Raw genomic sequence first — 26716 nt, 5'->3', positions numbered from 1 at the left:
TTGAAATTTGTTGAGCAAGTACATTTGTAGTTCATTTTCATGTACTGAACCATCAATCAGTCCGCCTCGTTATATATTGAGCCGAAGGAAGACATAAAATATAAAGTATTGGTTGTAAAAGGAAATCATATAGTATATAGGACAAACATACACCGTTTCTTTCATTGACCACGTACACATAACAGTTGTTTGAAGCATATACCGTTATTAATATCAATATCGATCCGGAGAAAAGGCGCAAAAATATCTTCCCAGACGGGGAATCGAACCCCGGCCGCCGCGGTGAGAGCGCGGAATCCTAACCACTAGACTACCTGGGACTTACTCATAGTGGGGTAACTTAACACATATAAAGAGCAACACTAACAGCAATCATGCCTTTTTTGTACGTTACAACGTCATTGGGAATATCGACTGGCGTTAGACAGACTATAGAATGCCAATAGCTCAAGACCGCAAAAGGCGGCGAAATCACCCCGAATAGTCGCTACTGTCGACGCTATATAACGCATTGTTTCAGGCTGGAATCATTAACATAAACATTCGATTTGTTAATCTGACACACGATTTTAAAGTTATAATCCATATATTAAAATTGTGACACAAGTAAAACCTGTCGGGGAAAGGGAGTGTGGTATTAATTCGGCTTTGCCTGAAATGTTTGAGCGTGCATTTGAGACATGCCTCTAAAGAGTGATTTTTGAAATTTTAAGTCATCTGTGCCGAGTTCGCTGTTCAAACAGCACTTATATTCCGTTGCGCTTTCTATGATTTTCAAGGCAAAGCAGCATTGTGTAGGCGAGATTACTTTAATTGATTTCTCGATGCCGATTTTGTCTGCGGCCAAAAAATATGGAGATGCCGGGGATCGAACCCGGGGCCTTTCACATGCGAAGCGAACGCTCTACCACTGAGCTACACCCCCGTCCCTGGATTTTCATCAATATTTCCTTTTCAATTCCGCCTTTTACCGCAGGACAAAGTGTTCATGTAGGTGTCCTAAGAGAGGTCGGAGATGCTCACTTATATTTTACTGTGCATTTTCACTTGATCGTGCACGAAAGACATAGTTTATGTGGACTTAATGACATTGACAAAAAATTAGGAGTGGAGATGCCGGGGATCGAACCCGGGGCCTTTCACATGCAAAGCGAACGCTCTACCACTGAGCTACATCCCCTTCACAACGATAGAACATTAAATTTAAGTAGTGTATTTTCATACCGTGTATATACATGCCACTCTGATTATTAAAATAGTCTTGCACCAAGACGAGATGGTTATCTTTATGTCTCTAACAGTTGTACTGGGATTGAAATTTGTTGAGCAAGTACATTTGTAGTTCATTTTCATGTACTGAACCATCAATCAGTCCGCCTCGTTATATATTGAGCCGAAGGAAGACATAAAATATAAAGTATTGGTTGTAAAAGGAAATCATATAGTATATAGGACAAACATACACCGTTTCTTTCATTGACCACGTACACATAACAGTTGTTTGAAGCATATACCGTTATTAATATCAATATCGATCCGGAGAAAAGGCGCAAAAATATCTTCCCAGACGGGGAATCGAACCCCGGCCGCCGCGGTGAGAGCGCGGAATCCTAACCACTAGACTACCTGGGACTTACTCATAGTGGGGTAACTTAACACATATAAAGAGCAACACTAACAGCAATCATGCCTTTTTTGTACGTTACAACGTCATTGGGAATATCGACTGGCGTTAGACAGACTATAGAATGCCAATAGCTCAAGACCGCAAAAGGCGGCGAAATCACCCCGAATAGTCGCTACTGTCGACGCTATATAACGCATTGTTTCAGGCTGGAATCATTAACATAAACATTCGATTTGTTAATCTGACACACGATTTTAAAGTTATAATCCATATATTAAAATTGTGACACAAGTAAAACCTGTCGGGGAAAGGGAGTGTGGTATTAATTCGGCTTTGCCTGAAATGTTTGAGCGTGCATTTGAGACATGCCTCTAAAGAGTGATTTTTGAAATTTTAAGTCATCTGTGCCGAGTTCGCTGTTCAAACAGCACTTATATTCCGTTGCGCTTTCTATGATTTTCAAGGCAAAGCAGCATTGTGTAGGCGAGATTACTTTAATTGATTTCTCGATGCCGATTTTGTCTGCGGCCAAAAAATATGGAGATGCCGGGGATCGAACCCGGGGCCTTTCACATGCGAAGCGAACGCTCTACCACTGAGCTACACCCCCGTCCCTGGATTTTCATCAATATTTCCTTTTCAATTCCGCCTTTTACCGCAGGACAAAGTGTTCATGTAGGTGTCCTAAGAGAGGTCGGAGATGCTCACTTATATTTTACTGTGCATTTTCACTTGATCGTGCACGAAAGACATAGTTTATGTGGACTTAATGACATTGACAAAAAATTAGGAGTGGAGATGCCGGGGATCGAACCCGGGGCCTTTCACATGCAAAGCGAACGCTCTACCACTGAGCTACATCCCCTTCACAACGATAGAACATTAAATTTAAGTAGTGTATTTTCATACCGTGTATATACATGCCACTCTGATTATTAAAATAGTCTTGCACCAAGACGAGATGGTTATCTTTATGTCTCTAACAGTTGTACTGGGATTGAAATTTGTTGAGCAAGTACATTTGTAGTTCATTTTCATGTACTGAACCATCAATCAGTCCGCCTCGTTATATATTGAGCCGAAGGAAGACATAAAATATAAAGTATTGGTTGTAAAAGGAAATCATATAGTATATAGGACAAACATACACCGTTTCTTTCATTGACCACGTACACATAACAGTTGTTTGAAGCATATACCGTTATTAATATCAATATCGATCCGGAGAAAAGGCGCAAAAATATCTTCCCAGACGGGGAATCGAACCCCGGCCGCCGCGGTGAGAGCGCGGAATCCTAACCACTAGACTACCTTGGACTTACTCATAGTGGGGTAACTTAACACATATAAAGAGCAACACTAACAGCAATCATGCCTTTTTTGTACGTTACAACGTCATTGGGAATATCGACTGGCGTTAGACAGACTATAGAATGCCAATAGCTCAAGACCGCAAAAGGCGGCGAAATCACCCCGAATAGTCGCTACTGTCGACGCTATATAACGCATTGTTTCAGGCTGGAATCATTAACATAAACATTCGATTTGTTAATCTGACACACGATTTTAAAGTTATAATCCATATATTAAAATTGTGACACAAGTAAAACCTGTCGGGGAAAGGGAGTGTGGTATTAATTCGGCTTTGCCTGAAATGTTTGAGCGTGCATTTGAGACATGCCTCTAAAGAGTGATTTTTGAAATTTTAAGTCATCTGTGCCGAGTTCGCTGTTCAAACAGCACTTATATTCCGTTGCGCTTTCTATGATTTTCAAGGCAAAGCAGCATTGTGTAGGCGAGATTACTTTAATTGATTTCTCGATGCCGATTTTGTCTGCGGCCAAAAAATATGGAGATGCCGGGGATCGAACCCGGGGCCTTTCACATGCGAAGCGAACGCTCTACCACTGAGCTACACCCCCGTCCCTGGATTTTCATCAATATTTCCTTTTCAATTCCGCCTTTTACCGCAGGACAAAGTGTTCATGTAGGTGTCCTAAGAGAGGTCGGAGATGCTCACTTATATTTTACTGTGCATTTTCACTTGATCGTGCACGAAAGACATAGTTTATGTGGACTTAATGACATTGACAAAAAATTAGGAGTGGAGATGCCGGGGATCGAACCCGGGGCCTTTCACATGCAAAGCGAACGCTCTACCACTGAGCTACATCCCCTTCACAACGATAGAACATTAAATTTAAGTAGTGTATTTTCATACCGTGTATATACATGCCACTCTGATTATTAAAATAGTCTTGCACCAAGACGAGATGGTTATCTTTATGTCTCTAACAGTTGTACTGGGATTGAAATTTGTTGAGCAAGTACATTTGTAGTTCATTTTCATGTACTGAACCATCAATCAGTCCGCCTCGTTATATATTGAGCCGAAGGAAGACATAAAATATAAAGTATTGGTTGTAAAAGGAAATCATATAGTATATAGGACAAACATACACCGTTTCTTTCATTGACCACGTACACATAACAGTTGTTTGAAGCATATACCGTTATTAATATCAATATCGATCCGGAGAAAAGGCGCAAAAATATCTTCCCAGACGGGGAATCGAACCCCGGCCGCCGCGGTGAGAGCGCGGAATCCTAACCACTAGACTACCTGGGACTTACTCATAGTGGGGTAACTTAACACATATAAAGAGCAACACTAACAGCAATCATGCCTTTTTTGTACGTTACAACGTCATTGGGAATATCGACTGGCGTTAGACAGACTATAGAATGCCAATAGCTCAAGACCGCAAAAGGCGGCGAAATCACCCCGAATAGTCGCTACTGTCGACGCTATATAACGCATTGTTTCAGGCTGGAATCATTAACATAAACATTCGATTTGTTAATCTGACACACGATTTTAAAGTTATAATCCATATATTAAAATTGTGACACAAGTAAAACCTGTCGGGGAAAGGGAGTGTGGTATTAATTCGGCTTTGCCTGAAATGTTTGAGCGTGCATTTGAGACATGCCTCTAAAGAGTGATTTTTGAAATTTTAAGTCATCTGTGCCGAGTTCGCTGTTCAAACAGCACTTATATTCCGTTGCGCTTTCTATGATTTTCAAGGCAAAGCAGCATTGTGTAGGCGAGATTACTTTAATTGATTTCTCGATGCCGATTTTGTCTGCGGCCAAAAAATATGGAGATGCCGGGGATCGAACCCGGGGCCTTTCACATGCGAAGCGAACGCTCTACCACTGAGCTACACCCCCGTCCCTGGATTTTCATCAATATTTCCTTTTCAATTCCGCCTTTTACCGCAGGACAAAGTGTTCATGTAGGTGTCCTAAGAGAGGTCGGAGATGCTCACTTATATTTTACTGTGCATTTTCACTTGATCGTGCACGAAAGACATAGTTTATGTGGACTTAATGACATTGACAAAAAATTAGGAGTGGAGATGCCGGGGATCGAACCCGGGGCCTTTCACATGCAAAGCGAACGCTCTACCACTGAGCTACATCCCCTTCACAACGATAGAACATTAAATTTAAGTAGTGTATTTTCATACCGTGTATATACATGCCACTCTGATTATTAAAATAGTCTTGCACCAAGACGAGATGGTTATCTTTATGTCTCTAACAGTTGTACTGGGATTGAAATTTGTTGAGCAAGTACATTTGTAGTTCATTTTCATGTACTGAACCATCAATCAGTCCGCCTCGTTATATATTGAGCCGAAGGAAGACATAAAATATAAAGTATTGGTTGTAAAAGGAAATCATATAGTATATAGGACAAACATACACCGTTTCTTTCATTGACCACGTACACATAACAGTTGTTTGAAGCATATACCGTTATTAATATCAATATCGATCCGGAGAAAAGGCGCAAAAATATCTTCCCAGACGGGGAATCGAACCCCGGCCGCCGCGGTGAGAGCGCGGAATCCTAACCACTAGACTACCTGGGACTTACTCATAGTGGGGTAACTTAACACATATAAAGAGCAACACTAACAGCAATCATGCCTTTTTTGTACGTTACAACGTCATTGGGAATATCGACTGGCGTTAGACAGACTATAGAATGCCAATAGCTCAAGACCGCAAAAGGCGGCGAAATCACCCCGAATAGTCGCTACTGTCGACGCTATATAACGCATTGTTTCAGGCTGGAATCATTAACATAAACATTCGATTTGTTAATCTGACACACGATTTTAAAGTTATAATCCATATATTAAAATTGTGACACAAGTAAAACCTGTCGGGGAAAGGGAGTGTGGTATTAATTCGGCTTTGCCTGAAATGTTTGAGCGTGCATTTGAGACATGCCTCTAAAGAGTGATTTTTGAAATTTTAAGTCATCTGTGCCGAGTTCGCTGTTCAAACAGCACTTATATTCCGTTGCGCTTTCTATGATTTTCAAGGCAAAGCAGCATTGTGTAGGCGAGATTACTTTAATTGATTTCTCGATGCCGATTTTGTCTGCGGCCAAAAAATATGGAGATGCCGGGGATCGAACCCGGGGCCTTTCACATGCGAAGCGAACGCTCTACCACTGAGCTACACCCCCGTCCCTGGATTTTCATCAATATTTCCTTTTCAATTCCGCCTTTTACCGCAGGACAAAGTGTTCATGTAGGTGTCCTAAGAGAGGTCGGAGATGCTCACTTATATTTTACTGTGCATTTTCACTTGATCGTGCACGAAAGACATAGTTTATGTGGACTTAATGACATTGACAAAAAATTAGGAGTGGAGATGCCGGGGATCGAACCCGGGGCCTTTCACATGCAAAGCGAACGCTCTACCACTGAGCTACATCCCCTTCACAACGATAGAACATTAAATTTAAGTAGTGTATTTTCATACCGTGTATATACATGCCACTCTGATTATTAAAATAGTCTTGCACCAAGACGAGATGGTTATCTTTATGTCTCTAACAGTTGTACTGGGATTGAAATTTGTTGAGCAAGTACATTTGTAGTTCATTTTCATGTACTGAACCATCAATCAGTCCGCCTCGTTATATATTGAGCCGAAGGAAGACATAAAATATAAAGTATTGGTTGTAAAAGGAAATCATATAGTATATAGGACAAACATACACCGTTTCTTTCATTGACCACGTACACATAACAGTTGTTTGAAGCATATACCGTTATTAATATCAATATCGATCCGGAGAAAAGGCGCAAAAATATCTTCCCAGACGGGGAATCGAACCCCGGCCGCCGCGGTGAGAGCGCGGAATCCTAACCACTAGACTACCTGGGACTTACTCATAGTGGGGTAACTTAACACATATAAAGAGCAACACTAACAGCAATCATGCCTTTTTTGTACGTTACAACGTCATTGGGAATATCGACTGGCGTTAGACAGACTATAGAATGCCAATAGCTCAAGACCGCAAAAGGCGGCGAAATCACCCCGAATAGTCGCTACTGTCGACGCTATATAACGCATTGTTTCAGGCTGGAATCATTAACATAAACATTCGATTTGTTAATCTGACACACGATTTTAAAGTTATAATCCATATATTAAAATTGTGACACAAGTAAAACCTGTCGGGGAAAGGGAGTGTGGTATTAATTCGGCTTTGCCTGAAATGTTTGAGCGTGCATTTGAGACATGCCTCTAAAGAGTGATTTTTGAAATTTTAAGTCATCTGTGCCGAGTTCGCTGTTCAAACAGCACTTATATTCCGTTGCGCTTTCTATGATTTTCAAGGCAAAGCAGCATTGTGTAGGCGAGATTACTTTAATTGATTTCTCGATGCCGATTTTGTCTGCGGCCAAAAAATATGGAGATGCCGGGGATCGAACCCGGGGCCTTTCACATGCGAAGCGAACGCTCTACCACTGAGCTACATCCCCGTCCCTGGATTTTCATCAATATTTCCTTTTCAATTCCGCCTTTTACCGCAGGACAAAGTGTTCATGTAGGTGTCCTAAGAGAGGTCGGAGATGCTCACTTATATTTTACTGTGCATTTTCACTTGATCGTGCACGAAAGACATAGTTTATGTGGACTTAATGACATTGACAAAAAATTAGGAGTGGAGATGCCGGGGATCGAACCCGGGGCCTTTCACATGCAAAGCGAACGCTCTACCACTGAGCTACATCCCCTTCACAACGATAGAACATTAAATTTAAGTAGTGTATTTTCATACCGTGTATATACATGCCACTCTGATTATTAAAATAGTCTTGCACCAAGACGAGATGGTTATCTTTATGTCTCTAACAGTTGTACTGGGATTGAAATTTGTTGAGCAAGTACATTTGTAGTTCATTTTCATGTACTGAACCATCAATCAGTCCGCCTCGTTATATATTGAGCCGAAGGAAGACATAAAATATAAAGTATTGGTTGTAAAAGGAAATCATATAGTATATAGGACAAACATACACCGTTTCTTTCATTGACCACGTACACATAACAGTTGTTTGAAGCATATACCGTTATTAATATCAATATCGATCCGGAGAAAAGGCGCAAAAATATCTTCCCAGACGGGGAATCGAACCCCGGCCGCCGCGGTGAGAGCGCGGAATCCTAACCACTAGACTACCTGGGACTTACTCATAGTATAATATCCTTTATTAAATAAACTTTGTTATTTGCAGTATACCTCATAGTCAAATGTGGGAGTGCTTAATTGCTTTTGTTTTTTTTATTGGGTTCTTTTTGTATTTTTTTTGTATTTTTATATATTGACATTTCTCCGCACAAACTACTAATGCCTCATGTTTGTCTTCTCAAAGTGAAGATACACTTACCGGGTGCACTTGAGTCATTTTCAACATAGTATTCATTGAATAATAATACATTGCTACTATTTCGTTGAGTGTATTTTCTGTGTTATATTATTTTATTTTATTATTTTTATAACACTTGTTACATATCTTTACTGTGTGTGTATTGCATATGTTATTGTTTATAATAATATTGTCTGTATCATATGCCCTCCTGGGGCCCTAATTTGGTAAATAAAAATATTCTATTCTATTCTATTCTATTCATAGTGGGGTAACTTAACACATATAAAGAGCAACACTAACAGCAATCATGCCTTTTTTGTACGTTACAACGTCATTGGGAATATCGACTGGCGTTAGACAGACTATAGAATGCCAATAGCTCAAGACCGCAAAAGGCGGCGAAATCACCCCGAATAGTCGCTACTGTCGACGCTATATAACGCATTGTTTCAGGCTGGAATCATTAACATAAACATTCGATTTGTTAATCTGACACACGATTTTAAAGTTATAATCCATATATTAAAATTGTGACACAAGTAAAACCTGTCGGGGAAAGGGAGTGTGGTATTAATTCGGCTTTGCCTGAAATGTTTGAGCGTGCATTTGAGACATGCCTCTAAAGAGTGATTTTTGAAATTTTAAGTCATCTGTGCCGAGTTCGCTGTTCAAACAGCACTTATATTCCGTTGCGCTTTCTATGATTTTCAAGGCAAAGCAGCATTGTGTAGGCGAGATTACTTTAATTGATTTCTCGATGCCGATTTTGTCTGCGGCCAAAAAATATGGAGATGCCGGGGATCGAACCCGGGGCCTTTCACATGCGAAGCGAACGCTCTACCACTGAGCTACACCCCCGTCCCTGGATTTTCATCAATATTTCCTTTTCAATTCCGCCTTTTACCGCAGGACAAAGTGTTCATGTAGGTGTCCTAAGAGAGGTCGGAGATGCTCACTTATATTTTACTGTGCATTTTCACTTGATCGTGCACGAAAGACATAGTTTATGTGGACTTAATGACATTGACAAAAAATTAGGAGTGGAGATGCCGGGGATCGAACCCGGGGCCTTTCACATGCAAAGCGAACGCTCTACCACTGAGCTACATCCCCTTCACAACGATAGAACATTAAATTTAAGTAGTGTATTTTCATACCGTGTATATACATGCCACTCTGATTATTAAAATAGTCTTGCACCAAGACGAGATGGTTATCTTTATGTCTCTAACAGTTGTACTGGGATTGAAATTTGTTGAGCAAGTACATTTGTAGTTCATTTTCATGTACTGAACCATCAATCAGTCCGCCTCGTTATATATTGAGCCGAAGGAAGACATAAAATATAAAGTATTGGTTGTAAAAGGAAATCATATAGTATATAGGACAAACATACACCGTTTCTTTCATTGACCACGTACACATAACAGTTGTTTGAAGCATATACCGTTATTAATATCAATATCGATCCGGAGAAAAGGCGCAAAAATATCTTCCCAGACGGGGAATCGAACCCCGGCCGCCGCGGTGAGAGCGCGGAATCCTAACCACTAGACTACCTGGGACTTACTCATAGTGGGGTAACTTAACACATATAAAGAGCAACACTAACAGCAATCATGCCTTTTTTGTACGTTACAACGTCATTGGGAATATCGACTGGCGTTAGACAGACTATAGAATGCCAATAGCTCAAGACCGCAAAAGGCGGCGAAATCACCCCGAATAGTCGCTACTGTCGACGCTATATAACGCATTGTTTCAGGCTGGAATCATTAACATAAACATTCGATTTGTTAATCTGACACACGATTTTAAAGTTATAATCCATATATTAAAATTGTGACACAAGTAAAACCTGTCGGGGAAAGGGAGTGTGGTATTAATTCGGCTTTGCCTGAAATGTTTGAGCGTGCATTTGAGACATGCCTCTAAAGAGTGATTTTTGAAATTTTAAGTCATCTGTGCCGAGTTCGCTGTTCAAACAGCACTTATATTCCGTTGCGCTTTCTATGATTTTCAAGGCAAAGCAGCATTGTGTAGGCGAGATTACTTTAATTGATTTCTCGATGCCGATTTTGTCTGCGGCCAAAAAATATGGAGATGCCGGGGATCGAACCCGGGGCCTTTCACATGCAAAGCGAACGCTCTACCACTGAGCTACATCCCCTTCACAACGATAGAACATTAAATTTAAGTAGTGTATTTTCATACCGTGTATATACATGCCACTCTGATTATTAAAATAGTCTTGCACCAAGACGAGATGGTTATCTTTATGTCTCTAACAGTTGTACTGGGATTGAAATTTGTTGAGCAAGTACATTTGTAGTTCATTTTCATGTACTGAACCATCAATCAGTCCGCCTCGTTATATATTGAGCCGAAGGAAGACATAAAATATAAAGTATTGGTTGTAAAAGGAAATCATATAGTATATAGGACAAACATACACCGTTTCTTTCATTGACCACGTACACATAACAGTTGTTTGAAGCATATACCGTTATTAATATCAATATCGATCCGGAGAAAAGGCGCAAAAATATCTTCCCAGACGGGGAATCGAACCCCGGCCGCCGCGGTGAGAGCGCGGAATCCTAACCACTAGACTACCTGGGACTTACTCATAGTGGGGTAACTTAACACATATAAAGAGCAACACTAACAGCAATCATGCCTTTTTTGTACGTTACAACGTCATTGGGAATATCGACTGGCGTTAGACAGACTATAGAATGCCAATAGCTCAAGACCGCAAAAGGCGGCGAAATCACCCCGAATAGTCGCTACTGTCGACGCTATATAACGCATTGTTTCAGGCTGGAATCATTAACATAAACATTCGATTTGTTAATCTGACACACGATTTTAAAGTTATAATCCATATATTAAAATTGTGACACAAGTAAAACCTGTCGGGGAAAGGGAGTGTGGTATTAATTCGGCTTTGCCTGAAATGTTTGAGCGTGCATTTGAGACATGCCTCTAAAGAGTGATTTTTGAAATTTTAAGTCATCTGTGCCGAGTTCGCTGTTCAAACAGCACTTATATTCCGTTGCGCTTTCTATGATTTTCAAGGCAAAGCAGCATTGTGTAGGCGAGATTACTTTAATTGATTTCTCGATGCCGATTTTGTCTGCGGCCAAAAAATATGGAGATGCCGGGGATCGAACCCGGGGCCTTTCACATGCGAAGCGAACGCTCTACCACTGAGCTACATCCCCGTCCCTGGATTTTCATCAATATTTCCTTTTCAATTCCGCCTTTTACCGCAGGACAAAGTGTTCATGTAGGTGTCCTAAGAGAGGTCGGAGATGCTCACTTATATTTTACTGTGCATTTTCACTTGATCGTGCACGAAAGACATAGTTTATGTGGACTTAATGACATTGACAAAAAATTAGGAGTGGAGATGCCGGGGATCGAACCCGGGGCCTTTCACATGCAAAGCGAACGCTCTACCACTGAGCTACATCCCCTTCACAACGATAGAACATTAAATTTAAGTAGTGTATTTTCATACCGTGTATATACATGCCACTCTGATTATTAAAATAGTCTTGCACCAAGACGAGATGGTTATCTTTATGTCTCTAACAGTTGTACTGGGATTGAAATTTGTTGAGCAAGTACATTTGTAGTTCATTTTCATGTACTGAACCATCAATCAGTCCGCCTCGTTATATATTGAGCCGAAGGAAGACATAAAATATAAAGTATTGGTTGTAAAAGGAAATCATATAGTATATAGGACAAACATACACCGTTTCTTTCATTGACCACGTACACATAACAGTTGTTTGAAGCATATACCGTTATTAATATCAATATCGATCCGGAGAAAATGCGCAAAAATATCTTCCCAGACGGGGAATCGAACCCCGGCCGCCGCGGTGAGAGCGCGGAATCCTAACCACTAGACTACCTGGGACTTACTCATAGTGGGGTAACTTAACACATATAAAGAGCAACACTAACAGCAATCATGCCTTTTTTGTACGTTACAACGTCATTGGGAATATCGACTGGCGTTAGACAGACTATAGAATGCCAATAGCTCAAGACCGCAAAAGGCGGCGAAATCACCCCGAATAGTCGCTACTGTCGACGCTATATAACGCATTGTTTCAGGCTGGAATCATTAACATAAACATTCGATTTGTTAATCTGACACACGATTTTAAAGTTATAATCCATATATTAAAATTGTGACACAAGTAAAACCTGTCGGGGAAAGGGAGTGTGGTATTAATTCGGCTTTGCCTGAAATGTTTGAGCGTGCATTTGAGACATGCCTCTAAAGAGTGATTTTTGAAATTTTAAGTCATCTGTGCCGAGTTCGCTGTTCAAACAGCACTTATATTCCGTTGCGCTTTCTATGATTTTCAAGGCAAAGCAGCATTGTGTAGGCGAGATTACTTTAATTGATTTCTCGATGCCGATTTTGTCTGCGGCCAAAAAATATGGAGATGCCGGGGATCGAACCCGGGGCCTTTCACATGCGAAGCGAACGCTCTACCACTGAGCTACATCCCCGTCCCTGGATTTTCATCAATATTTCCTTTTCAATTCCGCCTTTTACCGCAGGACAAAGTGTTCATGTAGGTGTCCTAAGAGAGGTCGGAGATGCTCACTTATATTTTACTGTGCATTTTCACTTGATCGTGCACGAAAGACATAGTTTATGTGGACTTAATGACATTGACAAAAAATTAGGAGTGGAGATGCCGGGGATCGAACCCGGGGCCTTTCACATGCAAAGCGAACGCTCTACCACTGAGCTACATCCCCTTCACAACGATAGAACATTAAATTTAAGTAGTGTATTTTCATACCGTGTATATACATGCCACTCTGATTATTAAAATAGTCTTGCACCAAGACGAGATGGTTATCTTTATGTCTCTAACAGTTGTACTGGGATTGAAATTTGTTGAGCAAGTACATTTGTAGTTCATTTTCATGTACTGAACCATCAATCAGTCCGCCTCGTTATATATTGAGCCGAAGGAAGACATAAAATATAAAGTATTGGTTGTAAAAGGAAATCATATAGTATATAGGACAAACATACACCGTTTCTTTCATTGACCACGTACACATAACAGTTGTTTGAAGCATATACCGTTATTAATATCAATATCGATCCGGAGAAAATGCGCAAAAATATCTTCCCAGACGGGGAATCGAACCCCGGCCGCCGCGGTGAGAGCGCGGAATCCTAACCACTAGACTACCTGGGACTTACTCATAGTGGGGTAACTTAACACATATAAAGAGCAACACTAACAGCAATCATGCCTTTTTTGTACGTTACAACGTCATTGGGAATATCGACTGGCGTTAGACAGACTATAGAATGCCAATAGCTCAAGACCGCAAAAGGCGGCGAAATCACCCCGAATAGTCGCTACTGTCGACGCTATATAACGCATTGTTTCAGGCTGGAATCATTAACATAAACATTCGATTTGTTAATCTGACACACGATTTTAAAGTTATAATCCATATATTAAAATTGTGACACAAGTAAAACCTGTCGGGGAAAGGGAGTGTGGTATTAATTCGGCTTTGCCTGAAATGTTTGAGCGTGCATTTGAGACATGCCTCTAAAGAGTGATTTTTGAAATTTTAAGTCATCTGTGCCGAGTTCGCTGTTCAAACAGCACTTATATTCCGTTGCGCTTTCTATGATTTTCAAGGCAAAGCAGCATTGTGTAGGCGAGATTACTTTAATTGATTTCTCGATGCCGATTTTGTCTGCGGCCAAAAAATATGGAGATGCCGGGGATCGAACCCGGGGCCTTTCACATGCGAAGCGAACGCTCTACCACTGAGCTACATCCCCGTCCCTGGATTTTCATCAATATTTCCTTTTCAATTCCGCCTTTTACCGCAGGACAAAGTGTTCATGTAGGTGTCCTAAGAGAGGTCGGAGATGCTCACTTATATTTTACTGTGCATTTTCACTTGATCGTGCACGAAAGACATAGTTTATGTGGACTTAATGACATTGACAAAAAATTAGGAGTGGAGATGCCGGGGATCGAACCCGGGGCCTTTCACATGCAAAGCGAACGCTCTACCACTGAGCTACATCCCCTTCACAACGATAGAACATTAAATTTAAGTAGTGTATTTTCATACCGTGTATATACATGCCACTCTGATTATTAAAATAGTCTTGCACCAAGACGAGATGGTTATCTTTATGTCTCTAACAGTTGTACTGGGATTGAAATTTGTTGAGCAAGTACATTTGTAGTTCATTTTCATGTACTGAACCATCAATCAGTCCGCCTCGTTATATATTGAGCCGAAGGAAGACATAAAATATAAAGTATTGGTTGTAAAAGGAAATCATATAGTATATAGGACAAACATACACCGTTTCTTTCATTGACCACGTACACATAACAGTTGTTTGAAGCATATACCGTTATTAATATCAATATCGATCCGGAGAAAAGGCGCAAAAATATCTTCCCAGACGGGGAATCGAACCCCGGCCGCCGCGGTGAGAGCGCGGAATCCTAACCACTAGACTACCTGGGACTTACTCATAGTATAATATCCTTTATTAAATAAACTTTGTTATTTGCAGTATACCTCATAGTCAAATGTGGGAGTGCTTAATTGCTTTTGTTTTTTTTATTGGGTTCTTTTTGTATTTTTTTTGTATTTTTATATATTGACATTTCTCCGCACAAACTACTAATGCCTCATGTTTGTCTTCTCAAAGTGAAGATACACTTACCGGGTGCACTTGAGTCATTTTCAACATAGTATTCATTGAATAATAATACATTGCTACTATTTCGTTGAGTGTATTTTCTGTGTTATATTATTTTATTTTATTATTTTTATAACACTTGTTACATATCTTTACTGTGTGTGTATTGCATATGTTATTGTTTATAATAATATTGTCTGTATCATATGCCCTCCTGGGGCCCTAATTTGGTAAATAAAAATATTCTATTCTATTCTATTCTATTCATAGTGGGGTAACTTAACACATATAAAGAGCAACACTAACAGCAATCATGCCTTTTTTGTACGTTACAACGTCATTGGGAATATCGACTGGCGTTAGACAGACTATAGAATGCCAATAGCTCAAGACCGCAAAAGGCGGCGAAATCACCCCGAATAGTCGCTACTGTCGACGCTATATAACGCATTGTTTCAGGCTGGAATCATTAACATAAACATTCGATTTGTTAATCTGACACACGATTTTAAAGTTATAATCCATATATTAAAATTGTGACACAAGTAAAACCTGTCGGGGAAAGGGAGTGTGGTATTAATTCGGCTTTGCCTGAAATGTTTGAGCGTGCATTTGAGACATGCCTCTAAAGAGTGATTTTTGAAATTTTAAGTCATCTGTGCCGAGTTCGCTGTTCAAACAGCACTTATATTCCGTTGCGCTTTCTATGATTTTCAAGGCAAAGCAGCATTGTGTAGGCGAGATTACTTTAATTGATTTCTCGATGCCGATTTTGTCTGCGGCCAAAAAATATGGAGATGCCGGGGATCGAACCCGGGGCCTTTCACATGCGAAGCGAACGCTCTACCACTGAGCTACACCCCCGTCCCTGGATTTTCATCAATATTTCCTTTTCAATTCCGCCTTTTACCGCAGGACAAAGTGTTCATGTAGGTGTCCTAAGAGAGGTCGGAGATGCTCACTTATATTTTACTGTGCATTTTCACTTGATCGTGCACGAAAGACATAGTTTATGTGGACTTAATGACATTGACAAAAAATTAGGAGTGGAGATGCCGGGGATCGAACCCGGGGCCTTTCACATGCAAAGCGAACGCTCTACCACTGAGCTACATCCCCTTCACAACGATAGAACATTAAATTTAAGTAGTGTATTTTCATACCGTGTATATACATGCCACTCTGATTATTAAAATAGTCTTGCACCAAGACGAGATGGTTATCTTTATGTCTCTAACAGTTGTACTGGGATTGAAATTTGTTGAGCAAGTACATTTGTAGTTCATTTTCATGTACTGAACCATCAATCAGTCCGCCTCGTTATATATTGAGCCGAAGGAAGACATAAAATATAAAGTATTGGTTGTAAAAGGAAATCATATAGTATATAGGACAAACATACACCGTTTCTTTCATTGACCACGTACACATAACAGTTGTTTGAAGCATATACCGTTATTAATATCAATATCGATCCGGAGAAAAGGCGCAAAAATATCTTCCCAGACGGGGAATCGAACCCCGGCCGCCGCGGTGAGAGCGCGGAATCCTAACCACTAGACTACCTGGGACTTACTCATAGTGGGGTAACTTAACACATATAAAGAGCAACACTAACAGCAATCATGCCTTTTTTGTACGTTACAACGTCATTGGGAATATCGACTGGCGTTAGACAGACTATAGAATGCCAATAGCTCAAGACCGCAAAAGGCGGCGAAATCACCCCGAATAGTCGCTACTGTCGACGCTATATAACGCATTGTTTCAGGCTGGAATCATTAACATAAACATTCGATTTGTTAATCTGACACACGATTTTAAAGTTATAATCCATATATTAAAATTGTGACACAAGTAAAACCTGTCGGGGAAAGGGAGTGTGGTATTAATTCGGCTTTGCCTGAAATGTTTGAGCGTGCATTTGAGACATGCCTCTAAAGAGTGATTTTTGAAATTTTAAGTCATCTGTGCCGAGTTCGCTGTTCAAACAGCACTTATATTCCGTTGCGCTTTCTATGATTTTCAAGGCAAAGCAGCATTGTGTAGGCGAGATTACTTTAATTGATTTCTCGATGCCGATTTTGTCTGCGGCCAAAAAATATGGAGATGCCGGGGATCGAACCCGGGGCCTTTCACATGCAAAGCGAACGCTCTACCACTGAGCTACATCCCCTTCACAACGATAGAACATTAAATTTAAGTAGTGTATTTTCATACCGTGTATATACATGCCACTCTGATTATTAAAATAGTCTTGCACCAAGACGAGATGGTTATCTTTATGTCTCTAACAGTTGTACTGGGATTGAAATTTGTTGAGCAAGTACATTTGTAGTTCATTTTCATGTACTGAACCATCAATCAGTCCGCCTCGTTATATATTGAGCCGAAGGAAGACATAAAATATAAAGTATTGGTTGTAAAAGGAAATCATATAGTATATAGGACAAACATACACCGTTTCTTTCATTGACCACGTACACATAACAGTTGTTTGAAGCATATACCGTTATTAATATCAATATCGATCCGGAGAAAAGGCGCAAAAATATCTTCCCAGACGGGGAATCGAACCCCGGCCGCCGCGGTGAGAGCGCGGAATCCTAACCACTAGACTACCTGGGACTTACTCATAGTGGGGTAACTTAACACATATAAAGAGCAACACTAACAGCAATCATGCCTTTTTTGTACGTTACAACGTCATTGGGAATATCGACTGGCGTTAGACAGACTATAGAATGCCAATAGCTCAAGACCGCAAAAGGCGGCGAAATCACCCCGAATAGTCGCTACTGTCGACGCTATATAACGCATTGTTTCAGGCTGGAATCATTAACATAAACATTCGATTTGTTAATCTGACACACGATTTTAAAGTTATAATCCATATATTAAAATTGTGACACAAGTAAAACCTGTCGGGGAAAGGGAGTGTGGTATTAATTCGGCTTTGCCTGAAATGTTTGAGCGTGCATTTGAGACATGCCTCTAAAGAGTGATTTTTGAAATTTTAAGTCATCTGTGCCGAGTTCGCTGTTCAAACAGCACTTATATTCCGTTGCGCTTTCTATGATTTTCAAGGCAAAGCAGCATTGTGTAGGCGAGATTACTTTAATTGATTTCTCGATGCCGATTTTGTCTGCGGCCAAAAAATATGGAGATGCCGGGGATCGAACCCGGGGCCTTTCACATGCGAAGCGAACGCTCTACCACTGAGCTACATCCCCGTCCCTGGATTTTCATCAATATTTCCTTTTCAATTCCGCCTTTTACCGCAGGACAAAGTGTTCATGTAGGTGTCCTAAGAGAGGTCGGAGATGCTCACTTATATTTTACTGTGCATTTTCACTTGATCGTGCACGAAAGACATAGTTTATGTGGACTTAATGACATTGACAAAAAATTAGGAGTGGAGATGCCGGGGATCGAACCCGGGGCCTTTCACATGCAAAGCGAACGCTCTACCACTGAGCTACATCCCCTTCACAACGATAGAACATTAAATTTAAGTAGTGTATTTTCATACCGTGTATATACATGCCACTCTGATTATTAAAATAGTCTTGCACCAAGACGAGATGGTTATCTTTATGTCTCTAACAGTTGTACTGGGATTGAAATTTGTTGAGCAAGTACATTTGTAGTTCATTTTCATGTACTGAACCATCAATCAGTCCGCCTCGTTATATATTGAGCCGAAGGAAGACATAAAATATAAAGTATTGGTTGTAAAAGGAAATCATATAGTATATAGGACAAACATACACCGTTTCTTTCATTGACCACGTACACATAACAGTTGTTTGAAGCATATACCGTTATTAATATCAATATCGATCCGGAGAAAAGGCGCAAAAATATCTTCCCAGACGGGGAATCGAACCCCGGCCGCCGCGGTGAGAGCGCGGAATCCTAACCACTAGACTACCTGGGACTTACTCATAGTATAATATCCTTTATTAAATAAACTTTGTTATTTGCAGTATACCTCATAGTCAAATGTGGGAGTGCTTAATTGCTTTTGTTTTTTTTATTGGGTTCTTTTTGTATTTTTTTTGTATTTTTATATATTGACATTTCTCCGCACAAACTACTAATGCCTCATGTTTGTCTTCTCAAAGTGAAGATACACTTACCGGGTGCACTTGAGTCATTTTCAACATAGTATTCATTGAATAATAATACATTGCTACTATTTCGTTGAGTGTATTTTCTGTGTTATATTATTTTATTTTATTATTTTTATAACACTTGTTACATATCTTTACTGTGTGTGTATTGCATATGTTATTGTTTATAATAATATTGTCTGTATCATATGCCCTCCTGGGGCCCTAATTTGGTAAATAAAAATATTCTATTCTATTCTATTCTATTCATAGTGGGGTAACTTAACACATATAAAGAGCAACACTAACAGCAATCATGCCTTTTTTGTACGTTACAACGTCATTGGGAATATCGACTGGCGTTAGACAGACTATAGAATGCCAATAGCTCAAGACCGCAAAAGGCGGCGAAATCACCCCGAATAGTCGCTACTGTCGACGCTATATAACGCATTGTTTCAGGCTGGAATCATTAACATAAACATTCGATTTGTTAATCTGACACACGATTTTAAAGTTATAATCCATATATTAAAATTGTGACACAAGTAAAACCTGTCGGGGAAAGGGAGTGTGGTATTAATTCGGCTTTGCCTGAAATGTTTGAGCGTGCATTTGAGACATGCCTCTAAAGAGTGATTTTTGAAATTTTAAGTCATCTGTGCCGAGTTCGCTGTTCAAACAGCACTTATATTCCGTTGCGCTTTCTATGATTTTCAAGGCAAAGCAGCATTGTGTAGGCGAGATTACTTTAATTGATTTCTCGATGCCGATTTTGTCTGCGGCCAAAAAATATGGAGATGCCGGGGATCGAACCCGGGGCCTTTCACATGCGAAGCGAACGCTCTACCACTGAGCTACACCCCCGTCCCTGGATTTTCATCAATATTTCCTTTTCAATTCCGCCTTTTACCGCAGGACAAAGTGTTCATGTAGGTGTCCTAAGAGAGGTCGGAGATGCTCACTTATATTTTACTGTGCATTTTCACTTGATCGTGCACGAAAGACATAGTTTATGTGGACTTAATGACATTGACAAAAAATTAGGAGTGGAGATGCCGGGGATCGAACCCGGGGCCTTTCACATGCAAAGCGAACGCTCTACCACTGAGCTACATCCCCTTCACAACGATAGAACATTAAATTTAAGTAGTGTATTTTCATACCGTGTATATACATGCCACTCTGATTATTAAAATAGTCTTGCACCAAGACGAGATGGTTATCTTTATGTCTCTAACAGTTGTACTGGGATTGAAATTTGTTGAGCAAGTACATTTGTAGTTCATTTTCATGTACTGAACCATCAATCAGTCCGCCTCGTTATATATTGAGCCGAAGGAAGACATAAAATATAAAGTATTGGTTGTAAAAGGAAATCATATAGTATATAGGACAAACATACACCGTTTCTTTCATTGACCACGTACACATAACAGTTGTTTGAAGCATATACCGTTATTAATATCAATATCGATCCGGAGAAAAGGCGCAAAAATATCTTCCCAGACGGGGAATCGAACCCCGGCCGCCGCGGTGAGAGCGCGGAATCCTAACCACTAGACTACCTGGGACTTACTCATAGTATAATATCCTTTATTAAATAAACTTTGTTATTTGCAGTATACCTCATAGTCAAATGTGGGAGTGCTTAATTGCTTTTGTTTTTTTTATTGGGTTCTTTTTGTATTTTTTTTGTATTTTTATATATTGACATTTCTCCGCACAAACTACTAATGCCTCATGTTTGTCTTCTCAAAGTGAAGATACACTTACCGGGTGCACTTGAGTCATTTTCAACATAGTATTCATTGAATAATAATACATTGCTACTATTTCGTTGAGTGTATTTTCTGTGTTATATTATTTTATTTTATTATTTTTATAACACTTGTTACATATCTTTACTGTGTGTGTATTGCATATGTTATTGTTTATAATAATATTGTCTGTATCATATGCCCTCCTGGGGCCCTAATTTGGTAAATAAAAATATTCTATTCTATTCTATTCTATTCATAGTGGGGTAACTTAACACATATAAAGAGCAACACTAACAGCAATCATGCCTTTTTTGTACGTTACAACGTCATTGGGAATATCGACTGGCGTTAGACAGACTATAGAATGCCAATAGCTCAAGACCGCAAAAGGCGGCGAAATCACCCCGAATAGTCGCTACTGTCGACGCTATATAACGCATTGTTTCAGGCTGGAATCATTAACATAAACATTCGATTTGTTAATCTGACACACGATTTTAAAGTTATAATCCATATATTAAAATTGTGACACAAGTAAAACCTGTCGGGGAAAGGGAGTGTGGTATTAATTCGGCTTTGCCTGAAATGTTTGAGCGTGCATTTGAGACATGCCTCTAAAGAGTGATTTTTGAAATTTTAAGTCATCTGTGCCGAGTTCGCTGTTCAAACAGCACTTATATTCCGTTGCGCTTTCTATGATTTTCAAGGCAAAGCAGCATTGTGTAGGCGAGATTACTTTAATTGATTTCTCGATGCCGATTTTGTCTGCGGCCAAAAAATATGGAGATGCCGGGGATCGAACCCGGGGCCTTTCACATGCGAAGCGAACGCTCTACCACTGAGCTACATCCCCGTCCCTGGATTTTCATCAATATTTCCTTTTCAATTCCGCCTTTTACCGCAGGACAAAGTGTTCATGTAGGTGTCCTAAGAGAGGTCGGAGATGCTCACTTATATTTTACTGTGCATTTTCACTTGATCGTGCACGAAAGACATAGTTTATGTGGACTTAATGACATTGACAAAAAATTAGGAGTGGAGATGCCGGGGATCGAACCCGGGGCCTTTCACATGCAAAGCGAACGCTCTACCACTGAGCTACATCCCCTTCACAACGATAGAACATTAAATTTAAGTAGTGTATTTTCATACCGTGTATATACATGCCACTCTGATTATTAAAATAGTCTTGCACCAAGACGAGATGGTTATCTTTATGTCTCTAACAGTTGTACTGGGATTGAAATTTGTTGAGCAAGTACATTTGTAGTTCATTTTCATGTACTGAACCATCAATCAGTCCGCCTCGTTATATATTGAGCCGAAGGAAGACATAAAATATAAAGTATTGGTTGTAAAAGGAAATCATATAGTATATAGGACAAACATACACCGTTTCTTTCATTGACCACGTACACATAACAGTTGTTTGAAGCATATACCGTTATTAATATCAATATCGATCCGGAGAAAAGGCGCAAAAATATCTTCCCAGACGGGGAATCGAACCCCGGCCGCCGCGGTGAGAGCGCGGAATCCTAACCACTAGACTACCTGGGACTTACTCATAGTGGGGTAACTTAACACATATAAAGAGCAACACTAACAGCAATCATGCCTTTTTTGTACGTTACAACGTCATTGGGAATATCGACTGGCGTTAGACAGACTATAGAATGCCAATAGCTCAAGACCGCAAAAGGCGGCGAAATCACCCCGAATAGTCGCTACTGTCGACGCTATATAACGCATTGTTTCAGGCTGGAATCATTAACATAAACATTCGATTTGTTAATCTGACACACGATTTTAAAGTTATAATCCATATATTAAAATTGTGACACAAGTAAAACCTGTCGGGGAAAGGGAGTGTGGTATTAATTCGGCTTTGCCTGAAATGTTTGAGCGTGCATTTGAGACATGCCTCTAAAGAGTGATTTTTGAAATTTTAAGTCATCTGTGCCGAGTTCGCTGTTCAAACAGCACTTATATTCCGTTGCGCTTTCTATGATTTTCAAGGCAAAGCAGCATTGTGTAGGCGAGATTACTTTAATTGATTTCTCGATGCCGATTTTGTCTGCGGCCAAAAAATATGGAGATGCCGGGGATCGAACCCGGGGCCTTTCACATGCGAAGCGAACGCTCTACCACTGAGCTACATCCCCGTCCCTGGATTTTCATCAATATTTCCTTTTCAATTCCGCCTTTTACCGCAGGACAAAGTGTTCATGTAGGTGTCCTAAGAGAGGTCGGAGATGCTCACTTATATTTTACTGTGCATTTTCACTTGATCGTGCACGAAAGACATAGTTTATGTGGACTTAATGACATTGACAAAAAATTAGGAGTGGAGATGCCGGGGATCGAACCCGGGGCCTTTCACATGCAAAGCGAACGCTCTACCACTGAGCTACATCCCCTTCACAACGATAGAACATTAAATTTAAGTAGTGTATTTTCATACCGTGTATATACATGCCACTCTGATTATTAAAATAGTCTTGCACCAAGACGAGATGGTTATCTTTATGTCTCTAACAGTTGTACTGGGATTGAAATTTGTTGAGCAAGTACATTTGTAGTTCATTTTCATGTACTGAACCATCAATCAGTCCGCCTCGTTATATATTGAGCCGAAGGAAGACATAAAATATAAAGTATTGGTTGTAAAAGGAAATCATATAGTATATAGGACAAACATACACCGTTTCTTTCATTGACCACGTACACATAACAGTTGTTTGAAGCATATACCGTTATTAATATCAATATCGATCCGGAGAAAAGGCGCAAAAATATCTTCCCAGACGGGGAATCGAACCCCGGCCGCCGCGGTGAGAGCGCGGAATCCTAACCACTAGACTACCTGGGACTTACTCATAGTATAATATCCTTTATTAAATAAACTTTGTTATTTGCAGTATACCTCATAGTCAAATGTGGGAGTGCTTAATTGCTTTTGTTTTTTTTATTGGGTTCTTTTTGTATTTTTTTTGTATTTTTATATATTGACATTTCTCCGCACAAACTACTAATGCCTCATGTTTGTCTTCTCAAAGTGAAGATACACTTACCGGGTGCACTTGAGTCATTTTCAACATAGTATTCATTGAATAATAATACATTGCTACTATTTCGTTGAGTGTATTTTCTGTGTTATATTATTTTATTTTATTATTTTTATAACACTTGTTACATATCTTTACTGTGTGTGTATTGCATATGTTATTGTTTATAATAATATTGTCTGTATCATATGCCCTCCTGGGGCCCTAATTTGGTAAATAAAAATATTCTATTCTATTCTATTCTATTCATAGTGGGGTAACTTAACACATATAAAGAGCAACACTAACAGCAATCATGCCTTTTTTGTACGTTACAACGTCATTGGGAATATCGACTGGCGTTAGACAGACTATAGAATGCCAATAGCTCAAGACCGCAAAAGGCGGCGAAATCACCCCGAATAGTCGCTACTGTCGACGCTATATAACGCATTGTTTCAGGCTGGAATCATTAACATAAACATTCGATTTGTTAATCTGACACACGATTTTAAAGTTATAATCCATATATTAAAATTGTGACACAAGTAAAACCTGTCGGGGAAAGGGAGTGTGGTATTAATTCGGCTTTGCCTGAAATGTTTGAGCGTGCATTTGAGACATGCCTCTAAAGAGTGATTTTTGAAATTTTAAGTCATCTGTGCCGAGTTCGCTGTTCAAACAGCACTTATATTCCGTTGCGCTTTCTATGATTTTCAAGGCAAAGCAGCATTGTGTAGGCGAGATTACTTTAATTGATTTCTCGATGCCGATTTTGTCTGCGGCCAAAAAATATGGAGATGCCGGGGATCGAACCCGGGGCCTTTCACATGCGAAGCGAACGCTCTACCACTGAGCTACACCCCCGTCCCTGGATTTTCATCAATATTTCCTTTTCAATTCCGCCTTTTACCGCAGGACAAAGTGTTCATGTAGGTGTCCTAAGAGAGGTCGGAGATGCTCACTTATATTTTACTGTGCATTTTCACTTGATCGTGCACGAAAGACATAGTTTATGTGGACTTAATGACATTGACAAAAAATTAGGAGTGGAGATGCCGGGGATCGAACCCGGGGCCTTTCACATGCAAAGCGAACGCTCTACCACTGAGCTACATCCCCTTCACAACGATAGAACATTAAATTTAAGTAGTGTATTTTCATACCGTGTATATACATGCCACTCTGATTATTAAAATAGTCTTGCACCAAGACGAGATGGTTATCTTTATGTCTCTAACAGTTGTACTGGGATTGAAATTTGTTGAGCAAGTACATTTGTAGTTCATTTTCATGTACTGAACCATCAATCAGTCCGCCTCGTTATATATTGAGCCGAAGGAAGACATAAAATATAAAGTATTGGTTGTAAAAGGAAATCATATAGTATATAGGACAAACATACACCGTTTCTTTCATTGACCACGTACACATAACAGTTGTTTGAAGCATATACCGTTATTAATATCAATATCGATCCGGAGAAAAGGCGCAAAAATATCTTCCCAGACGGGGAATCGAACCCCGGCCGCCGCGGTGAGAGCGCGGAATCCTAACCACTAGACTACCTGGGACTTACTCATAGTGGGGTAACTTAACACATATAAAGAGCAACACTAACAGCAATCATGCCTTTTTTGTACGTTACAACGTCATTGGGAATATCGACTGGCGTTAGACAGACTATAGAATGCCAATAGCTCAAGACCGCAAAAGGCGGCGAAATCACCCCGAATAGTCGCTACTGTCGACGCTATATAACGCATTGTTTCAGGCTGGAATCATTAACATAAACATTCGATTTGTTAATCTGACACACGATTTTAAAGTTATAATCCATATATTAAAATTGTGACACAAGTAAAACCTGTCGGGGAAAGGGAGTGTGGTATTAATTCGGCTTTGCCTGAAATGTTTGAGCGTGCATTTGAGACATGCCTCTAAAGAGTGATTTTTGAAATTTTAAGTCATCTGTGCCGAGTTCGCTGTTCAAACAGCACTTATATTCCGTTGCGCTTTCTATGATTTTCAAGGCAAAGCAGCATTGTGTAGGCGAGATTACTTTAATTGATTTCTCGATGCCGATTTTGTCTGCGGCCAAAAAATATGGAGATGCCGGGGATCGAACCCGGGGCCTTTCACATGCGAAGCGAACGCTCTACCACTGAGCTACACCCCCGTCCCTGGATTTTCATCAATATTTCCTTTTCAATTCCGCCTTTTACCGCAGGACAAAGTGTTCATGTAGGTGTCCTAAGAGAGGTCGGAGATGCTCACTTATATTTTACTGTGCATTTTCACTTGATCGTGCACGAAAGACATAGTTTATGTGGACTTAATGACATTGACAAAAAATTAGGAGTGGAGATGCCGGGGATCGAACCCGGGGCCTTTCACATGCAAAGCGAACGCTCTACCACTGAGCTACATCCCCTTCACAACGATAGAACATTAAATTTAAGTAGTGTATTTTCATACCGTGTATATACATGCCACTCTGATTATTAAAATAGTCTTGCACCAAGACGAGATGGTTATCTTTATGTCTCTAACAGTTGTACTGGGATTGAAATTTGTTGAGCAAGTACATTTGTAGTTCATTTTCATGTACTGAACCATCAATCAGTCCGCCTCGTTATATATTGAGCCGAAGGAAGACATAAAATATAAAGTATTGGT

At 40.0% G+C, this 26716-nt stretch overlaps 27 non-coding genes across 27 annotated transcripts; all 27 read right to left on the bottom strand.

The window, feature by feature from the left end:
- Positions 1–248: 248 nt before the first annotated feature.
- Trnae-cuc (transfer RNA glutamic acid (anticodon CUC)) lies at positions 249–320 on the bottom strand. Its single transcript has one exon. It is a non-coding gene; the product is annotated as a tRNA-Glu (tRNA).
- Positions 321–1108: 788 nt separating this feature from the next.
- Trnaa-ugc (transfer RNA alanine (anticodon UGC)) lies at positions 1109–1180 on the bottom strand. The gene has a single exon. It is a non-coding gene; the product is annotated as a tRNA-Ala (tRNA).
- A 1240-nt stretch (positions 1181–2420) lies between these two features.
- Trnaa-ugc (transfer RNA alanine (anticodon UGC)) lies at positions 2421–2492 on the bottom strand. Its single transcript has one exon. It is a non-coding gene; the product is annotated as a tRNA-Ala (tRNA).
- A 1240-nt stretch (positions 2493–3732) lies between these two features.
- Trnaa-ugc (transfer RNA alanine (anticodon UGC)) lies at positions 3733–3804 on the bottom strand. Its single transcript has one exon. It is a non-coding gene; the product is annotated as a tRNA-Ala (tRNA).
- A 1240-nt stretch (positions 3805–5044) lies between these two features.
- On the bottom strand, positions 5045–5116 carry Trnaa-ugc (transfer RNA alanine (anticodon UGC)). The gene has a single exon. It is a non-coding gene; the product is annotated as a tRNA-Ala (tRNA).
- A 1240-nt stretch (positions 5117–6356) lies between these two features.
- Trnaa-ugc (transfer RNA alanine (anticodon UGC)) lies at positions 6357–6428 on the bottom strand. Its single transcript has one exon. It is a non-coding gene; the product is annotated as a tRNA-Ala (tRNA).
- Positions 6429–7413: 985 nt separating this feature from the next.
- Trnaa-cgc (transfer RNA alanine (anticodon CGC)) lies at positions 7414–7485 on the bottom strand. The gene has a single exon. It is a non-coding gene; the product is annotated as a tRNA-Ala (tRNA).
- A 183-nt stretch (positions 7486–7668) lies between these two features.
- On the bottom strand, positions 7669–7740 carry Trnaa-ugc (transfer RNA alanine (anticodon UGC)). Its single transcript has one exon. It is a non-coding gene; the product is annotated as a tRNA-Ala (tRNA).
- Positions 7741–9417: 1677 nt separating this feature from the next.
- Positions 9418–9489, bottom strand: Trnaa-ugc (transfer RNA alanine (anticodon UGC)). Its single transcript has one exon. It is a non-coding gene; the product is annotated as a tRNA-Ala (tRNA).
- Positions 9490–10474: 985 nt separating this feature from the next.
- On the bottom strand, positions 10475–10546 carry Trnaa-ugc (transfer RNA alanine (anticodon UGC)). The gene has a single exon. It is a non-coding gene; the product is annotated as a tRNA-Ala (tRNA).
- A 985-nt stretch (positions 10547–11531) lies between these two features.
- On the bottom strand, positions 11532–11603 carry Trnaa-cgc (transfer RNA alanine (anticodon CGC)). The gene has a single exon. It is a non-coding gene; the product is annotated as a tRNA-Ala (tRNA).
- Positions 11604–11786: 183 nt separating this feature from the next.
- Trnaa-ugc (transfer RNA alanine (anticodon UGC)) lies at positions 11787–11858 on the bottom strand. The gene has a single exon. It is a non-coding gene; the product is annotated as a tRNA-Ala (tRNA).
- A 985-nt stretch (positions 11859–12843) lies between these two features.
- Positions 12844–12915, bottom strand: Trnaa-cgc (transfer RNA alanine (anticodon CGC)). Its single transcript has one exon. It is a non-coding gene; the product is annotated as a tRNA-Ala (tRNA).
- A 183-nt stretch (positions 12916–13098) lies between these two features.
- Trnaa-ugc (transfer RNA alanine (anticodon UGC)) lies at positions 13099–13170 on the bottom strand. Its single transcript has one exon. It is a non-coding gene; the product is annotated as a tRNA-Ala (tRNA).
- Positions 13171–14155: 985 nt separating this feature from the next.
- Trnaa-cgc (transfer RNA alanine (anticodon CGC)) lies at positions 14156–14227 on the bottom strand. The gene has a single exon. It is a non-coding gene; the product is annotated as a tRNA-Ala (tRNA).
- Positions 14228–14410: 183 nt separating this feature from the next.
- Positions 14411–14482, bottom strand: Trnaa-ugc (transfer RNA alanine (anticodon UGC)). The gene has a single exon. It is a non-coding gene; the product is annotated as a tRNA-Ala (tRNA).
- A 1677-nt stretch (positions 14483–16159) lies between these two features.
- Trnaa-ugc (transfer RNA alanine (anticodon UGC)) lies at positions 16160–16231 on the bottom strand. Its single transcript has one exon. It is a non-coding gene; the product is annotated as a tRNA-Ala (tRNA).
- A 985-nt stretch (positions 16232–17216) lies between these two features.
- Trnaa-ugc (transfer RNA alanine (anticodon UGC)) lies at positions 17217–17288 on the bottom strand. The gene has a single exon. It is a non-coding gene; the product is annotated as a tRNA-Ala (tRNA).
- A 985-nt stretch (positions 17289–18273) lies between these two features.
- Positions 18274–18345, bottom strand: Trnaa-cgc (transfer RNA alanine (anticodon CGC)). Its single transcript has one exon. It is a non-coding gene; the product is annotated as a tRNA-Ala (tRNA).
- A 183-nt stretch (positions 18346–18528) lies between these two features.
- Positions 18529–18600, bottom strand: Trnaa-ugc (transfer RNA alanine (anticodon UGC)). Its single transcript has one exon. It is a non-coding gene; the product is annotated as a tRNA-Ala (tRNA).
- Positions 18601–20277: 1677 nt separating this feature from the next.
- Positions 20278–20349, bottom strand: Trnaa-ugc (transfer RNA alanine (anticodon UGC)). The gene has a single exon. It is a non-coding gene; the product is annotated as a tRNA-Ala (tRNA).
- Positions 20350–21771: 1422 nt separating this feature from the next.
- On the bottom strand, positions 21772–21843 carry Trnaa-cgc (transfer RNA alanine (anticodon CGC)). The gene has a single exon. It is a non-coding gene; the product is annotated as a tRNA-Ala (tRNA).
- Positions 21844–22026: 183 nt separating this feature from the next.
- Positions 22027–22098, bottom strand: Trnaa-ugc (transfer RNA alanine (anticodon UGC)). The gene has a single exon. It is a non-coding gene; the product is annotated as a tRNA-Ala (tRNA).
- Positions 22099–23083: 985 nt separating this feature from the next.
- Positions 23084–23155, bottom strand: Trnaa-cgc (transfer RNA alanine (anticodon CGC)). Its single transcript has one exon. It is a non-coding gene; the product is annotated as a tRNA-Ala (tRNA).
- A 183-nt stretch (positions 23156–23338) lies between these two features.
- Positions 23339–23410, bottom strand: Trnaa-ugc (transfer RNA alanine (anticodon UGC)). Its single transcript has one exon. It is a non-coding gene; the product is annotated as a tRNA-Ala (tRNA).
- Positions 23411–25087: 1677 nt separating this feature from the next.
- Trnaa-ugc (transfer RNA alanine (anticodon UGC)) lies at positions 25088–25159 on the bottom strand. The gene has a single exon. It is a non-coding gene; the product is annotated as a tRNA-Ala (tRNA).
- Positions 25160–26399: 1240 nt separating this feature from the next.
- Trnaa-ugc (transfer RNA alanine (anticodon UGC)) lies at positions 26400–26471 on the bottom strand. The gene has a single exon. It is a non-coding gene; the product is annotated as a tRNA-Ala (tRNA).
- Between the last annotated feature and the right edge of the window lie 245 nt (positions 26472–26716).

This window comes from Mytilus galloprovincialis, unplaced genomic scaffold, assembly GCF_965363235.1.
Source record: "Mytilus galloprovincialis unplaced genomic scaffold, xbMytGall1.hap1.1 HAP1_SCAFFOLD_167, whole genome shotgun sequence".
NCBI classification, from domain to species: domain Eukaryota; kingdom Metazoa; phylum Mollusca; class Bivalvia; order Mytilida; family Mytilidae; genus Mytilus; species Mytilus galloprovincialis.
This window is presented reverse-complemented; position numbering and strand designations above follow the sequence as displayed.